The sequence below is a fragment of the Nicotiana tomentosiformis genome, chromosome 4 (genome assembly GCF_000390325.3).
Source record: "Nicotiana tomentosiformis chromosome 4, ASM39032v3, whole genome shotgun sequence".
NCBI lineage: Eukaryota > Viridiplantae > Streptophyta > Magnoliopsida > Solanales > Solanaceae > Nicotiana > Nicotiana tomentosiformis.
Genome location: NC_090815.1, coordinates 31,172,490 through 31,192,063, shown reverse-complemented (window position 1 = coordinate 31,192,063; position 19,574 = coordinate 31,172,490). Strand labels below are relative to the sequence as shown.

At 41.3% G+C, this 19,574-nt stretch overlaps 1 long non-coding RNA gene across 1 annotated transcript; it reads right to left on the bottom strand.

The window, feature by feature from the left end:
• Positions 1-9,285: 9,285 nt before the first annotated feature.
• LOC138910620 (uncharacterized) lies at positions 9,286-10,298 on the bottom strand. The gene is made up of 3 exons (XR_011415751.1): positions 10,123-10,298; positions 9,917-10,036; positions 9,286-9,846 (listed from the first exon to the last, which is right to left on the bottom strand). It is a non-coding gene; the product is annotated as an uncharacterized lncRNA (long non-coding RNA).
• Between the last annotated feature and the right edge of the window lie 9,276 nt (positions 10,299-19,574).

Genomic DNA, 19,574 nt, shown 5'->3' with positions numbered 1-19,574 from the left:
TACAAATTTGGATAGGAAAGAAAATACAATACTCTAAAGGAGACTCTGCTGGTTGCGGGTCGTACATAAGATGCAGCTCACCTAAGTCCCCATAATAACCGCACCTCCGCACCCACAAGGTCACTAGTCATATATGTACCTCCACAAAACGTGCAGCAAGTGTAGTATGAGTACGTAAATCAACACGTACCCAGTAAGTGTCTCGCCTAACCTCGAAGAAGTAGCAACGAGAGGTCTACTTCGACACTTACTGTGGCCATCAATAATATAAGGTATAGTAAAGAAGTGAATGAATATGAGACAGAGTAAATATATGAAACAAACAAGTATAAAATATGTGGTACAATTTCCCTCTTTACAATTTACTCAAAATCGAACTAGCGAGTTCCCTCAGTAACCGGAGCATATATATATAGATGTAGTGGATCTCATCAAAGAGGTGGTTGTCATACTTCAAATCAGGGAAAAACCCTCAGATACACTGGCTTCTTGCCAAATGTTACGCACGATTCCAAGGGAATAATATATATAAATAGGAAATGCTGAGGCGTACGACCCGATCCAACATAAAAGTAAATGGTGCACTGCCGAGGGTCGGACGGCGCGAACCATAGATGCATCTATTAACCTGCCGAGGCGAACGACCCGCTCCCATGAGAGTGTGGTACATAATTCCTGCCGAGGCGAACGGCTCGATCCCATAGAGTGGTTGAAGGAAATACCCCGCTCGCGAGTCATACATGCAACGCGGTCAAATATAAATTTAAAAAATTTCAGGGGGATCGCGGATCATACTTGTGACGCGGTCAAATATAAATTTAACATTTAAAATCATCTCTTTCTAGATTCTTTTCAAAATAAGTGAAATTCAGCTTGTAGCTTTTTAAGGAAATTACCCCGCTTGCGAAACATACATGCGATGCGGTTACACATAGATTTCTTAAGTTATTAAGGTGTTCCTCAATTCTTTTCAAAAATACGAAGTTCAAATGAAAACCTTTAAGTTCCCAACTTTTCCTCAATTTCAACTCCTTTCAAAACGTTTAATAAGCTAACTCAATCTCGCTTCATTTTAAGGCAAGCAACAAACATAAATTCAACAACAATAGCATCAAGGCATGATATAAGCCTAAAACTACCCGGGCATAGGCATAGTTAGTATCTACGTACGGACTCTCATCACCTCGTGCGTACGTAGCCCCCACAAATAGAATCACATAATAATTTAGTTCACCTATGGGGTTAATTCCCTCTTACAAGGTAGAAAGGAGACTTACTTTGCTTCGAAATTCCATAACCGGCTCCAAAGCCGCTCCGACAATTGAAATTGATGCCTGTCGCTCCAAAACTAGTCAAATATGACGCTACCGAATCAAAATATACTCTAATACTCATAGTTAATCATTTTATAACAATTTCCAACTCCGTTCGAAAAGTTGATAAAATCACCCTCGTGCCCGAAACCACCCTGAAACACACCCGAGGACCCCGGGACCCCGTCCAATCATACCAACCAATCCCATAACATAAATCAAACTTGCTCGAGACTTCAAATCACATCAAACAACATCTAAATCATGAATCTCACCCCAATTCAAACTTAATGAACTTTGAAACTTCAACTTCTACAATCGATGTCGAAACCTATCAAATCATGTCCGATTATCCTCAGATTTTGCACACAAGTCACAGTTGACATTACGGACCTACTCCAACTTTCGAAATCGGATTCCGACCCCGATATCAAAAAGTCCACTTCCGGTCAAACTTCTCAAAAACCTTTAAATTTCTTGCCTTAGACAAATGACTCCAAAATGACCTACGGACCTCCGAATCCACTTTCGGACGCGCCCCCGTTACAAGAATCACCATACGGAGCTATTACCAAACACGGAATTTCAAACGGACATCGATAACATTGAAATGCACTTCAACCCAAATTTATGAAATTCTTCCAAAATGCCAACTTCAACGATAGGTGCCGAAACCCTCCCGGTTCATTAAAAACCCGATCCGGACATACGCCCATGTCTGAATTCATCATACAAACCTGTTGGAACCTTCAAATCCCAATTCCGATATCGTTTACTCAAAAATCTAACCTTAGTCATTTCTTCCAACTTAAAGCTTCCGAAATGGGAATTTGCTTTTCAAATCAACTCTGAACTTCCAAAATTTTAATTTCGACCATACGTACCAGTCATAATACCTGAAGTGAAGTTGCTCATGGCCTCAAACTACTGAACGACGCGCTAGAGCTCAAAACGACCGGTCTGGTCGCTACACATTACCTTATTCTGAACTGAATAGTGACATTTTCTCTTTAATATACCTTACATGAATCCGATCACACTGATCTTTGGTCTAATAATCCCGTTTCACCCAGTACAAGTTGCTCAAGAAATAAGGCGCCTCAAACACTGACTAAAATTTCATATGACGCTATCAATGCACCAACAAGCTACAACTCTAATATGGCACGTAAGGAAGAACGAACTCTGGCAAAGAATCCAGCCCGTATAACGATTAAAACGGCCAACATATGCTCTGAACCTTTCTTAGAGATGAGAAACAAGACACACAAAAATAAGTATAGGGAACCATACTCAACATCTCACTGTTGCGGCGTGCAACCCGATCCACACATGATACTGTTGCAACGTGCAACCCGGTCCAAACATCATACCCGTGGAGGCATGCTACCCGACCCACACATAACAATCAATAAGGGAATACCCATCCGTCCATAATGGTCATACCTACGAAATGCTCGAATATCGACAAAAAGAACGCCAAGTGCATAAATACGACCATGGGGAGACGGATAGTGCCACGCACTACAAAAACTCAAGCACGACTAAGGTGCAATAAACGACATGCATCTAGAGAGCCATCTTGCTCATATAACACCACAAGCTACACGGGATCACAACATATGTGCGAATAATCAACCCGTCTCACAACCCACATAGCATAATATAGTATTATAGAGAATAGCTTATGACAGGAATAACATCCAACACCCGAAGACTCCTCCATAAGCAATGCTATGCTGAATGAACACATCCGACCTAATGTAGAGCATACATTCACATTAGATCTACTAACGGACCTCAACCCGATTCCGATTATGCCATACTAGGCCAATAACCTTTGAAGGATCTATAATGAGCCTATTCATGACACATACGAACAATCGTCAAATATGGAACAAACTCCTATAGTCCACAAAGAAAGCAATAGAGTGCCTTTCAGTCATAACCTCTCCCATCATCGATAGTACCAAAATATCCATACCTGATTTCAATCTCTAACATTCGAATGACTAGCATGTCACACTTATTCGATCTTCCCATGGGATGTACTCTCACAACCTTACGCACCGGGTAGTAAAATCTGAACATTAATGGTCATCGACAATGCCATTTCTATTGTTCTAGTCAAGCATCCGGATTTCAATATCCAACACTTCTTCCACAAAACAGACCATCCTCAGGATGCCCAAAAATAGTGCCAGCATACCTTGATTCTTAACTTCCAGTTTCTATACCACTCACTGCACCTATCATTCCGCTACTCGAGAGTCCAACAACTTCATCAAAACCCTTGAACCACAGGTAGAATAAACACTTCATCGGCTAGAACCCCTTTTACTCCACCTATTTTAGAAGAACAATTGCAGCACACAACCAAATTCCCATAACTGCAAAAAATACAAACCTCAAGTCGGAGTCTAAAATTCCATAACTCTTCCGAGATCCATTTACACATAACAAAACATCATAATCAAATATCTCCAAATCAATCAAATCACGGAGGCTGACAAGCTCGCACGTACACCACAAATCGCCCGTATAGTCTTACCACACCGAAGGGACTAACCCTTCCCTTAACCATGCTGATTCAAACCATGACTAACTGACTCCGGATCTCAATACCCAACACTTCTTCCACAAAATAGACCATCTTCAGGATGCCCGAAAATAGTTCCAGCATACCCTGAACATCTAAAATCTTTCCCAGCTACTCCGAGCTCGTGGCATTCTTATCAAAACTGAACCGCAACCTTGATTCTTAACTTCAAATTTCCATACCACTCACTGCACCTATGATTCTGCTACGCGGGAGTCCAAGAACTTCGTCATAACCCCTGAACCACCAATAGAATAAATACTTCATCGTCTAGAACCCCTTTTACTCCACTTATTTCAGAAGACCAATTGCAACACACAACCAAATTCCCATAACCGCAAAAAATACAAACCTCAAGTCGGAGTCTAAATTTCCATAACGCTTCCGGGATCCATTTACACATAACAAACCACTATTATCAAATATCTCCAAATCAATCAAATCACAGAGGCTGACAAGCCCACACGTACAATCACAAATCACCTGTATAGTCTTACCACACTGAAGGTACCGACCCTTCCCTTAACCATGATGATTCAAACCATGACTAACTAACTCACCATCTTCCAATTTGCTCTTGACTTACCGAAGAAATAATAGCTCTATACAAACACACAACAGACCTCAAACAACACTCATCCCGAGGCCATGCCGTCTCAATTCCCCTAAGCCATTTCACACCCTCCTCATGCAGTCTATACTAACTGCAACTAATACACCTACGCTAATTGATTTCCCTATTTGTTCTTCGAACATTCCATTAACCAGGTATTGATACGTGGCACCGGTATATTTTAACCCGAATGGCATCATATTATAATAATAAATGACGAAATTAGTTATAAAACAAGTTTTATCTTGGTCCCCTGGGTCCATCCGTATATGGTTGCACCCTGAATAGGCGTCGAGAAAGCTCAGCGTCTCGTCCCCTGCCGTTTCATCGATCATTCAGTCGATGTTAGGCAAAGGAAATGAGTCCTTTGGACTTGTCTTATTCAGATCCATATAATCTACACATATTCTAAGTTTGTTTCCCTTTTTAGGTACGACAACTACGTTAGCTAGCCAATCCGGGTACTTAACTTCCCAAATGGAACCTATTTTTAAAAGTTTAGTTACCTCGTTTTTTATGAATGCATGCTTGACTTTGGACTGTTGCCTCATCTTTTATTTTATCGAGTGGAAGTTCGGATCCAAACTTATTTTGTGAGTTGCATATCCGGTGGGAATCCTATCATATCTAAGTAGGACCAGGCAAAGCAATCGACATTAGCTTTAATCGGACCCGTGCCCAGGTATACCGTTCTATCAAACAGATGATCGAACAATATGACATGTTCCAGTTCCTCGATTGTTGACTTGGTGGTATCGACATCATCAGGTGCAATGAAGGATCTCAGGACCCCAAAGTCATCTTCTTAATCGGTTAGATGCTCCTCCCATGTTTCGGCTCGAATGAGGCTGAGACTTGTGATTGCTATTTGGTGCCTTTCTCTTCGATCAGTCCCTTATCTTTTGATGCCATGACAGCGGGTGCTGGGATCACTTCTTCGATGGTGGATATCTCCTCTGTGGCTGATTGTTCCTCGTAGACCATTTTGATCCCACATGGAGTTGGAAATTTCAATTCTTGTTGCAAGGTCGATGGTACCGCCATCATGCTATGAACGCACGGTCTTCCAAACAAGGTATTGTGCCTTATCTCCCCCTCGATCACATAAAACTTTGCTTGTTGAGTGGTCCCGGCTGTGTTGACCGGTAGGGTGATTTTACCCTTCGTTGTCTCGCATACCATATTGAATCCATTCAATACTAGAATTGTTGGTACGATCTGGTCTAACAGCCCCAGTTGTTCCACTACTCTCCATCGGATGATGTTGGCCGAGCCACCTAGATCAATTAACACATGCTTAACTTAAGATTTATTAATGAGTACAGATATTGCCAGTGCATCGTTGTGAGGTTGAATGATGCCCTAAATGTCCTCATCACTAAACAAGATGGATCTTTCCAGAATATAATCTCGAGTTCGCTTTTCTCTTGTGATAGAAACTTTGGTGCGTTTTATCATTGGTTCTTGTGGAATGTCAACTCCTCCAATATTCATGTTAATTACATGTTGGGGTTTTTCCTGCTCAATCTGTTTGTTGGCGTCCCTGTTCTTGAAATGGTTTTTGGCCCGCTCACTTAGGAATTCCCCAAGGTGCTTGTTATTGAACAAATGAGCCACTTCTTCCCTTAACTGCCGACAATCCTCGGTTTTGTGCCCGTGAGTACTGTGATATTTGCATATTAAGTTGTAATCCATCTGCACCGAGTTTGACTGGAGTGGCCTCGGCCATTTGGGCACCTTTAGGCGACCGATGGATGACACTATACTTGTTGCAACTATGTTGAAGTTATATTCTGATAGCCACGGGGCATCTCTGACTCTGGGTGATCTGTTAAAATTGTTTCTATTCGCCAACCCTCAATTGCTTGGACCCTGGTCATTTATTCTGTCATTCCTGGTCGGATAGCGACTATGTGTGTTTCCCTTTATGTTTGTGTTGTAGGGCTGGTATCATTCTCGAGGTGGCCTTGATTCTTTATCCACTATTATTTTAGACCAGTCATTCGCTTTATTGGGTTAAATAGACCCCGAAGGAGTTCCTAATTGATTATCCCCGACTCTGTTTTTGACTAATACCTATTTTGGGCATCGGCCCAGGTAACGACTGGGTACTCTACCAAATTTTGCTTCAGTTGTTGAGACGCAACTGAACTTCATGGATTGAGAACCTGAGTAAATGCTTAAACGGCCCAACCATCTGCACCTGGGGGCAGGTCCATTCGTTCCATCTACAATCTCGACACGAATTCCGTATGCATCTCGTTGTGCCTTTGCTTAACTTTGAACGGATCTGATTTCCTCGTCTCAACTTTAATAGCGCTGGCATGAGCATTAATAAAGGCATCTGCAAGCATAGCAAATGAATCAATAGAGTTTGGAGGCAAGTTATGATACCATGTCATTGCTCCATTGGACAAGTTTCCCCGAATTTCTTCAGCAGTGCCGATTCGATCTCGTCATCCTCGAGGTCGTTGCCTTTTATTGCACATGTGTAAGAGGTCACATGCTCGTTTGGATTTGTGGTCTCGCTGTATTTGGGAATATCGGGCATTTGAAACCTTTTCAGAATTGGATTAAGTGTCGCGCTTGGGTTGAAAGGCTTATGAATGAACTTTTTAGATTCTAGCCCCTTTAATATCGACGATACGCCCGGGATCTGATTGACCCTTGAGTTGTAGGTTTCAACTTTCTTGTAATTCGCCTCTATCTTCTTTTCCCCAGATTCTACCTGTTTTGTCCATGCTTCAAGCATTTTCATCATCTCAGAAGTTTCCTCTTATCCGGGCACGTCGGGTTCTGGGACAATCCAATCTTCCCTCCGAGCATCTTTTCCAACCCATTCGGGTTCAACCGCGTTATGATTTTGACTCTGCAGTTGTGCTATGGCAACTTGTTGGGGTGCAATATCTTAAAAATCAAATGCAAGCTAACTCCATCACCTCCCCCTTAAGGTGTCTCGTGAATCGAAGGCCGAGGTACCCCGTGAACACTGTTATTGGGGTCAGTTGGTACGTTTGTGTTGACAGCAACTTGTGAATTGGCATTGACTCGGTCAACGATTGCAATGCCATTAGGGTCGACAGAGGGTACGCCATTACTCGGCACCCCGTTGTTATTTTCACTGTGGTGGCCTGATTCGGCATCGACACGTAAGTGAGCAGATTGAGATTCTGACGTATTGAACAATACTAAAATCAAACTTCAAAGAACAAGTGTAAAATAATGTGTGTTATTAAGATTCATATTAAATCACCACTATTATCCTTGGCTCCACGGTGGGCGCCAAACTGTTTACCCTTAAAACGGATAACAATTGAATTTATACGTGGTTTAAAGGATATATGATTTAATTTAACACAAATGATTGAAGAATAGTAAATAATTTAATTGAAATGAGAATAAATGATCAAACCAATATGTTGAAGTAATTAAATCCCGTATGAGGCTTAAACGCTAATAATTGATCACAACCGAGCCCTCGAGATGGAGTTCGGAAATGACTAAGTGAATGAACAACTGAAGAATAACTAAACAAACGGTAAGAGCTAGAATAAACTTTTGTTGCTTTGATATGCATGCCAATAGTGACCAAAAAATGAAAAGGATCTCTTTTTTATATATTAGAGGAGTTTTAACCCTAATACAAGTCTAAATAAGGTAATAATCCTTCCCTTCCTTTTTTGCCAAGAAAACATGATCCATAGTCAATAAAATCTGTGATTCCTACCGCAATATCCGGCTGATAGCGGATATTTTGGCTCCTCGTTTATCCTCTTTAATCGTCTTTCCTATACCCTCGATTCTTCGTTTTGCTCAAGCTTGATTCTTCCCGGGTTCGGCCACGGTCGATTCCCGCCGTATCATTCGTCTGCCCCCGATTTCGATATGTGGGCACCATCGGCCCTATTCGAGCTAGTAACGAATAACGTTGTTCCTCTCTTCTTTAACGAAAAATTGGGGGTAACTCTATCCCCGACACTACTAAAAAATAATGCAATTCCGTCCGCCATTTCCGACCGAATTCCAACCGATTTTAATTGATCGGAAAAATGATGGTCGCTAACATGTACCAACCGAAGTCGATCGAAAATTTCAAAGCGTTGACTGACTGTCAAACTTTCATTTCCGACCAAAATCGGTCGGAAACTATAAAAAATATTTTTTTAATTTCAAATTTTCGACCGAAATTGATCGGAAACTATTAATTTTTTTTTTTTATTTCCAAATTTTGACCGAATTCGGTTGGAAATTTAAAAAAAAGTAAATTTTTTATTTAATTAAATAATTAGTTGTAAATTGTAATAAATTATTAATTTATTTAAAAATAAATATAAATTCATAATTTCCGACTGAATTCGATTGGAAATTTCAAAAAACTGGAGATTTATTTGAAATTTCCGACCGAATTCGGTCAGAAATTATGAATTTCTGGGAAACAAATTTAATTTCCGACCGAATTTGGTTGGAAATCTAGGTAAAAACTGGGCAGAAAATACCTGTTTTTAAGCTATACCATTTGGCAATTACAACCAATATCCATCCTATAATGGCAGCATTATATTGCTGCCATTCAACCATAATCAATCAACAACAATGCATATACTAACAACAACAACAACAATTAACTAACAAAAACTATTAACTAACACTAACAACCATTATCTACCACAACAACAACTAATAACAACCACAACAACTAATAAAAACCCAACAACAACAAATAAAATGTTCAATAACAAAATAACAATACAATCATCATTCAAAACTAGTCTCAACTAAATATTGACAAGTTCAATACTTTGTTTAGCAATACACACCATTCAATGCGTTTTTTATCTAGCATCATCTCCATCTTCACTCCTAGAACCTTCATCGTCGGCACATGGGGAAGGCTCACGAGACCGGGGAATGGGGAAAGCACCACTAGCAAGAAGATTGGCCAGCTGACCTTAAAGGAGATTATATTGTTCGTCCCTCCTTTCTAGCTGAACTTGAAGGGTACCAAATTGTTCATCTCTCTTTTTTTCTCTAGCCTTTGTCTCTTCAAGCTCTGCTGTCAGCTTTGCAATCTTCTATTCCATAGACGATATAGTTGACATATCAATCACCTCGCCTTGGGCGGAAGTCCCTATACCTTGAAATCCACCTCTGTAGCGCCGAAATGCTTTATCTGGAAGGCCGTATGCTATCCCCTTTTTAGGACCACCGACAACATCCAACTATATCCTCTGCGCTTATTCCTCTGAAATGGGCGGTCGCTCGCCTTGCTCATTCGGTGGCAAGCTCTGTGTATACTCCTCCACATTAATCTTGTAGCGACCCTTTATTTAGAAGATATAAAATTACTAACTATATAATATTATAAACATTTATAGTAGTTATGAAACTTACATGTGTAGTCTCCACCCAGTCCTCGACCCATCTAGTTGGATCTGTCGGTGCCTTCTTCTTCCGGATGTGAGTCTCCATGAAGAACTCATCATGACTCATCTTCCTCCAATATTTTTTTTCCTACAAATATAATAAAACGTGTTAACGAAATTAACATATATAAATATAGTTCGATAAAAATAGACCGAAATATTTTAAGGAATTACCAGTTGTCTCCTCGTATCCCCCATGCTCCTTGAACCCAGACAGTGCAAGGAGCCACCCTTCTCAGATGCTCAGGCCTTCTTTCCAAGTTCACTCTGCTTCTCGAATTTCTCAGTGGCTCAATACCTATGCAGATCCTCCCATAAATTTGGTAGAACCCATGAAGGCTTCTTGTTAACCTTTCGAGCAGAGCAGAAGGAATCAGAGAGTCTCTTACGACATTTGTACTCCCAATTTGCACAAATTTCATGGTTATACCGGTCCTCACACGCACACTTAGTCTGCAAATAAAGTATGTAACTGTCACGACCCAAAATCCCAACCTGTCGTGATGGCGCCTATCTCGATACTAGGCAAGCCGATAATATCGATAAACCACAATTTCTCTTAAGTTTGAAAATACAATAATTTAATACAATACAAAATCCCATAAATACTGACACGAACACTCCCCAAAAGCTGGTTTCACTGAGTACATGATCATCTAATATGGATACAAATCTGGAACATAAGGTCTATAGTAGTCTAAGACCAAAATACAATAAATAAGAAGATAGGGAAAGAGAGACAAGGTCTGCGAAACACGACAGCTACCTCTGAATCTTCTGAAAAATCAACTGCGTGAAATGATCAACATTCGCTATGTCTGGGAACACATGGATCTGCACACAAAGTGCACGGTGTAGTATGAGTAAAACCAACTCAGCAAGTAACAATAATAACTAAGGAACTAGAGATAATGACGAGCTACACAGTTACAGTTCACTTTCAGTAATTCTAGCAAAGAATAGACATGCTTCCAAATCCGGCAGTTTAAATCAAATCAATTTTATACAGTTCAATTTCATGTAATCCGGATATAAATCTTTCAGAGATTTCAAAATAATGACAGATAGCAATCAAGTGCAATAACACATGCAAAGCAAGTACAACCTCTTAGGCAGTAGTCACTCAACTCATTACTCGGCTCTCAGCCCTCAGCACTCACACTCAATGGTTACCCGCGCTCACTGGGGGTGTATAGACTCCGGAGGGGCTCCTACAGCCCAAGTGCCATAATCTGCACGGACAACTCACGTGCTATAATATCATGCACGGACAACTCACGTGCCATAATATCCTTACCTCACCGACAGGCCCTCGGCCTTAGTCAGTCCTCAACCTCTCTAGTCTCTCGGGCTCTCAGAAATCACAAAGATCAGCCCAAACAAAGATAACATAATGCATCGACAAATATCACGAAAGACTGAGGTATGATACGCAAGTAAAATCATGACTAAGCACAAGATAGAAATTAGCAATTAATTTAATAAGTACGTATCCTCTATGGGTCCCAACAGCACTATCACATAGCCAAAGGATGATTTGTAACATGATTTATAGTCAAATTTCTTCAACACATAGAGAGAATATAGCTAACAACAAATTATTCAACTTTACAGTTTTACGGGACGGAACAAGTCACAATTCCCTCGGTGCACGCCCACACGCCCGTCACCTATCATGTGCGTCACCTCCAAAATAATCACATGACATACAATTCTGGGGTTTTATACCCTCAGGACTAGATTTAAAGCTGTTACTTACCTCAGAGCGTGAAATTCTTTACTCTCCTATGCCCTTGCCTCGCAAATCAGCCTCTGAATGCCTCGAATCTAGTAGCAAATAATTCGTTTCATTCAACAAAATTTATTGGAATTAATTCCATAAGAAAATGCTTATTTTCCATAAAAATCCGAATTTTTAGCTCAAGGGCCCCCGTCTCAGAACTCGACAAAAGTTACAAAATCTGAAAGCCCATTCAACCACGAGTCTAACCATACCAATTTTATCAAAATTCGACCCCAACTCGACCCTGAAATCATCAATTTAAACTAAGTGGGATTTCAAACGTTTCCAACTTAATTCACCAATTATATGATAAAAACAACCATGGATTCGGGTAATTTAACAATTATTAAGTTAAGAACACTTACCCCATTATTTTCCTTAAAAAGCTCTCGAAAATCGCCTCTTCCCGAGCTCTATCAAATCACATCCGATTGAACTCAAATTTTGCGCACAAGTCATAAATGACATAGTAGAGGTATTCAAATTTTCAGAATCGGATTCTGACCCCGATATCAAAAAGTCAACCCCCCGATCAAACTTCCCAAAAATTAAACTTTCGGCATTTCAAGCCTAATTCATCTATGGACCTCCAAATAATATTCCGGACATGATCCTAAGTCTACAATCACCCTACAGAGCTAATGGAATCATAAAAATTCAAATTCTAGGTCGTTTACACAAAAGTCTATATTCAGTCTACTTTTCTAACTTAAATTTTCAATTATGAGACTAAGTGTCTCATTTCACTCAGAATCCCTGTCGGACCCGAACCAACTAACCCGGTAAGTCATAAAACAACTATAGAGCATACATTGAGCAGCAAATGGGAGAACGGGGTTATAATACTCAAAACAACCTGCCGGGTCGTTACATTCTCCCCCTCTTAAACAAATGTTCGTCCTTGAACGTGTTTAGAACACTACCCGAAGTCTAAAATAAGTGTGGATATTTGCTCTGCATCTCCTGCTCAGTCTCCCAAGTAGCTTCTCCGGCTGGCTGGCCTCTCCACTGCACCTTCACTGATGCTATGCTCTTTGACCTCAGCTTTCGAACCTACCGATTTAAAATGGCCACCGGCTCCACATCATAAGTCAAATTATCGTTCAGTTGTACTGTACTGAAATCAAGAATATAATACGGATCTCTGACATATTTTCGGAGCATGGATACATGGAACACTGGATGGACACCTGATAGACTAGGTGGCAAAGCAAGTTCATAAGCCACCTCTCCAATTTTCTTAAGTATCTCAAAAGGGCCAATATACCGAGGGCTCAACTTGCCTTTTTCCCGAACCTCAACACACCCTTCATGGGTGAAATCTTGAGCAGAACCTTCTCCCCCACCATGTGAACAACATCACGAACCTTCCTATCGGTATAACTCTTCTATCTAGACTGTGTCGTGCGAAGCCGTTCCTAAAGCACTTTGACCTTCTCTAAAGCATCCTGAACCAAGTTACAACCCAATAGCCTAACCTCACCCATCTCAAACCAACCCACCGGAGATTGGCACCGTCTCCCATACAAAGCTTCTATCATATCTAAGTAGGACCAGGCAAAGCAATCAGCATTAGCTTTAATCGGACCCGTTCCCAGGTGTACCGTTCTATCAAACAGATGATCGAACAATATGACATGTTCTAGTTCCTCGATTGTTGACTTGGTGGTATCGACATCATCAGGTACAATGAAGGATCTCAGGACCCCAAAATCATCTTCTTAATCGGTTAGACGCTTCTCCCATTTTTCGGCTCGAATGAGGTTGAGACATGTGATTGCTATTTGGTGCCTTTCTCTTCGATCAGTCCCTTATCTTTTGATGTCATGACAGCGGGTGTTGGGATCACTTCTTCTACGGTGGACATCTCCTCTATGGCTGATTGTTCCCGGTAGACCGTTTTGATCCCACATGGAGTTGGAAATTTCAATTCTTGTTGCAAGGTTGATGGTACCGCCATCATGCTATGAACCCACGGTCTTCCAAACAAGGTATTGTTCCTCATCTTCCCCTCGATCACATAGAACTTTGCTTGTTGAGTGGTCCCGGCTGTGTTGACCGGTAGGGTTATTTCACCATTCGTTGCCTCGCATACCATATTGAATCCATTCAATACTCGAACTGTTGGTACGATCTGGTCTAACAGCCCCAGTTGTTCCACTACTCTCCATCGGATGATGTTGGCCAAGCCACCTAGATCAATTAACACATTCTTAACTTGAGATTTATTAATGAGTTCAGATATTGCTAGTGCATCGTTGTGAGGTTGAATGATGCCCTAAATGTCCTCGTCACTAAACAAGATGGATCCTTCCAGAATATAATCTCGAGTTCGCTTTTCTCTTGTGTTAGAAACTTTGGTGCGTTTTATCATTAGTCCTTGTGGAATGTCAACTCCTCCAATATTCATGTTAATTACATGTTGGGGTTCTTCCTGCTCAATCTGTTTGTTGGCGTCCCTATTCTTGAAATGGTTTTTGGCCCACTCACTTAGGAATTCCCCAAGGTGCTTGTTATTAAACACCCTTAACTGCCGTCAATCCTCGGTTTTGTGCCTGTGAGTACCGTGATATTTGCATATTAAGTTGTAATCGCTCTGCACCGAGTTCGAATGGAGTTGCCTCGGCCATTTGGGCACCTTTAGGCGACCGATGGCAGGCAATATATTTGTTACAACTACGTTGAAGTTATATTCTGATAGCCACGGGGCATCTCTGACTCTGGGTGATCTGTTAAAATTGTTTCTATTCACCAACCCTCGATTGCTTGGATCCTGGTCCTTTATTATGTCATTCCTGGTCGGATAGCGACTATGTATGTTTCCATTTATATTTGAGTTGTAAGGCTGGTATCATTCTTGAGGTGGCCTTGATTCCTTATCCACTATTATTTTAGACCTTTCATTCGCTTTATTGGGTTAAATCGACCCCGAAGGAGTTCCTAATTGATTATCCCTGACTTTGCTCTTTGACTAATACCTATTTTGGGCATCGACCCAGGTAACGGCTGGGTACTCTACCAAATTTTGCTTCAGTTGTTGAGACGCAACTGAACTTCATGGATTGAGAACTTGAGTAAATGCTTAAATGGCCCAACCATCTGCAACTGGGGGCATGTCCATTTGTTCCATCTGCAATCTCGACACGAATTCCCTAAGCATCTCGTTGTGCCTTTGCTTAACTTTGAACGGATCTGATTTCCTCGTCTCAACTTTCATAGTGTCGGCATGAGCATTAACAAAGGCATCTGCAAGCATAGCAAATGAATCAATAGAGTTTGGAGGCAAGTTATGATACCATATCATTGCTCCCTTGGACAACGTTTCCCCGAATTTCTTCAGCAGTGCTGACTCGATCTCGTCATCCTCGAGGTCGTTGCCTTTTATTGCGCATGTGTAAGAGGTCACATGCTCGTTTGGATTTGTGGTCTCGTTGTATTTGGGAATATCAGGCATTTGAAACCTTTTTAGAATTAGCTTAAGTGTCGCGCTTGGGTTGAAAGGCTTCTGAATGAACTTTTTAGATTCTAGCCCTTTAATATCGACGGTGCGCCCGGGATCTGATTGACCCTTGAGTTGTAGGTTTCAACTTTCTTGTCATTTGCCTCTATCTTCTTTTCCCCAGATTCTGCCTGTTTTGTCCATGCTTCAAGCATTTTCATCATCTCAGAAGTTTCCTCTTATCCGGGCACGTCGGGTTCTGGGACAATCCAATCTTCCCTCTGAGCATCTTCTCCAACCCATTCGGGTTCAACCGCGTTATGATTTTGACTCTGCAGTTGTGCTATGGCAACTTGTTGGGCTTGCAACATCTTAAAAATCAAATGCAAGCTAACTCCATCACCTCCCCCTTAAGGTGTCTCGCGAATCGAAGGTCGAGGTACCCAGTGAACACTGTTATTGGGGTCAGTTGGTACGTTAGTGTTGATAGCAACTTGTGAATTAGCATCGACTCGGTCAACGATTGGAATGCCATTAGGGTCGACAGAGGGTACGCCGTTACTCGGCACCCCGTTGTTATTTTCACTGTGGTGGCCTGATTCGGCATCGACACATAAGTGAGCAGATTGAGAATCTAACGTATTTAACAATCCTAAAATCAAACTTCAAAGAACAAGTGTAAAATAATGTGTGTTATCAAGATTCGTATTAAATCACCACTATTATCCTTGGCCCCACGGTGGGCGCCAAACTGTTTACCCTTAAAACGGATAACAATTGAATTATACGTGGTTTAAAGGATATGTGATTTAATTTAACACAAATGATTGAAGAATAGTAAATAATTTAATTGAAATGAGAATAAACGATCAAACCAATATTTTGAAGTAATTTAATCCTATGTGAGGTTTTAAACGCTAATAATCGATCACAATCGAGCCCTCGAGATGGAGTTCGGAAACGACTAAGTCAATGAACAACTGAAGAATAACTGAACAAACGGTAAGAGCTAGAATAAACTTTTATCGCTTTGATATGCATGCCAATAGTGACCAAAAAATGAAAAGGATCTCTTCTTTATATATTAGAGGAGTTTTAACTCTAATACAAGTCTAAATAAGGTAATAATCATTCCCTTCCTTTTTTGCCAAGCAAACATGATCCATAGTCTATAATATCTGTGATTCCTGCCGCAATATCCGGCTGATAGCGGATATTTTGGCTCCTTGTTTGTCCTCTTTAATCGTCTTTCCTTTACCCTCGATTCTTCGTTTCACTCAAGCTTGATTCTTCCCGGGTTCGTCCACGGTCGATTCCCGTTGTATCATTCGTCTGCCCCGATTTTGATATGTGGGCACCATTGGTCCTATTCGAGCTAATAACGAATAACGTTGTTCCTCTCTTCTTCAATGAAAAATTGGGGGTAACTCTATCCCCGACACTACTAAAAAACAGTGCAATTTCGTCCGCCATTTCTGACCGAATTCCAACCGATTTTAATTGGTCGGAAAAATGATGGTCGTTAACGTGTACCAACCGAAGTCGGTCGGAAATTTCAAAGCGTTGACTGACTGTCAAACTTTCATTTCCGACCAAAATCGATCGGAAACTATTAAATATATTTTTTTTAATTTCAAATTTTCGACCAAAATCGGTCGGAAACTATTAATTTTTTTTTTAATTTTCAAATTCCGACCAAATTCGGTCGGAAATTTAAAAAAATTAAATTTTTATTTAATTAAATAGAGTACCGCGAATTGTGAGCTTCATGGAGAATCAGCTCATACAAACCATCTACATTAGGCATACATAGCCTGCCTTGCATCCGTAAAACACCATCATCTCCAATAGTGGCTTCCTTGACATCACTGTGCTAAACCGTGTCCTTAAGGACAAGAAGATATGGATCATCATACTGGCGCTCTCTGGTGCGATCATATAAAGTAGACCGAGAAACCACATAGGCCAAAACTCAATTCGTCTCGGAAACATCCAATCTAACAAACTGATTAGCCAAGGCCTGAACATCCAAGGCTAAAGGCCTCTCTGCTACCAGTAAGTATGCTAAGCTGCCCAAACTCTCCGCCTTACAACTCAAGGCATCGGCCACCACATTGGCCTTTCCGGGATGATAGAGAATGGTGATATCATAATCCTTAAGGAACTCCAACCACCTTCGCTGCCGCAAGTTAAGATCCTTCTGTTTAAACAAATGTTATAGACTCCGATGATTGGTATATACCTCACACTGGACCCCGTACAAGTAATGCCGCCAAATTTTCAAGGCATGAACAATAGCTGCTAACAGAAGATCGTGGACTAGATAATTTTTCTCATGTACCTTTAATAGTCTGGACGCGTAGGCAATCACCCTACCGTCTTACATCAGGACTACGCCGAGACCAATATGCAACGCGTCACAATACACAGTATAAGACTCTAAACCGGTAGGCAACACCAATACTGGAGCTGTAGACAAAGCTGCCTTGAGCTTCTGAAAGCTCTCTTCACATTCATCCAACCACCTGAACGGAGCACCTTTTTGGGTCAATTTAGTTCTAGGTGATGCAATAGACGAGAAACCCTCCACCAAACGATGATAATAACCGGCCAAGCCGAGAAAACTCCGAATCTCAGTAACTAAGGATGGTCTAGGCCAATTCTGAACTGCCTTTATTTTCTTCGGATCCACCTTAGTTCCTTCACTGGACACTATATGTCCCAAGAATGCCACCGAACTAAGCCAGAACTCACACTTGGAGAATTTGGCGTAAAGTTTCTTATCTCTCAGCCTTTGTAATACAATACTTAAGTGTTATGCATGTTCCTCCTAGCTACATGAGTACACCAGAATATCATCAATAAATACTACGCAAATAAATCAAGATATGGTTGAAATACATTATTCATCAAATGCATAAATGCTGCCGGGGCATTGGTTAGCCCAAAAGACATCACAAGAAATTCATAGTGGCCATAACGAGTTCTGAATGCCGTCTTCAGAATATTTGAATCTCGAATTTTCAACTAGTGGTACCCAGATCTCAAATCAATTTTTGAGAACACCCTCGCTCCCTGAAGCTGGTCAAATAAATCATCAATACGCGACAAAGGATATTTATTCTTGATCGTCACTTTGTTCAACTGCCTATAGTCAATGCATATCCGCATAGTACCATCTTTCTTTTTCACAAACAGAACCGGTGCACCCCAAGGTGACACACTAGGCCTAATAAACCCTTTTTCAAGGAGTTCCTGAAGTTGCTCTTTCAATTCTTTTAACTCAGTTGGTGCCATATGATACGGAGGAATAGAAATAGGCTGAGTGCCCTGTACCAAGTCAATACCGAAATCAATATCCCTGTCGGATGGCATACCCTGCAGGTCTGCAGGAAATACATCCGGAAAGTCTCGCACGACCGGTACTGAATCAATAATAGGAGTATCAATATAAACATCTCTTACAAAGGCCAAATATGACAGACATCCCTTTTCAACCATATGTTAGGCCTTCAAATAAGAAATTACCCTGCTAGAAACAAAATTTAGAGAACCTCTCCATTCAAACTTTGGCAATCTCGGCATCGTCAACGTCACGATTTTTGCGTGACAGTCCAGAATAGCATGACATGGAGATAACCAATCCATACCCAGGATTACATCGAAATCAACCATACTAAGTAATAAGAGATCAGTTTTAGTCTACAATTTCCCAATAGTCACCACACACGACCGATACACACGGTCTACAGTAATAATATCGCCCACCGGTGTAGATACACAAACAGGTGAAACTAAGGACTCACAGGGCATATGCAGATAATGTGCAAAATACGATGATAAATATGAATAAGTTGAACGGGGGTCAAATAATATAGAAGCCTCCCTGTGGCACACTAAAACAATACTTATGATCACTGCGTCTGAGGCAACAGTATCTGGCCTGGCAGGAAAGGCATAGAATCGAGCCTTTCCACCACCTGATCGGCCTCCCCCTCTTGAGCGACTCCTAGCTGCCTGACCCCCACCCCGAGCTGGCTGGGCGGGTGATGTAACTACTGGAGCTGGTGTCGTTGGTAGAGAACTCTGTTGTGGAGCCCCACTCAACAACCTAGGACAATCTCTCTTAAAATGACCCAATTCTCTGCACTCGAAACAACCCCTCCTCTGACGGAACTGTTCCTTCTGATAACCCGAAGAATTACCTGTAGAAGCCTAAGCAGACGACGCATAATGGGAACTCTGCACTGGTAGTGCACTTAATGAAGACTGGCCTGAGTTAGCACTGTAAGAACCGTGGCTAGATTATGCACCACGATGAGCTGGACGACCCGCCTGAGCGTGTCTGTAAAAACGGCCCCTACCGCGGTAAAACTGACACCCTGAAGGAACACCGCTGAAGTC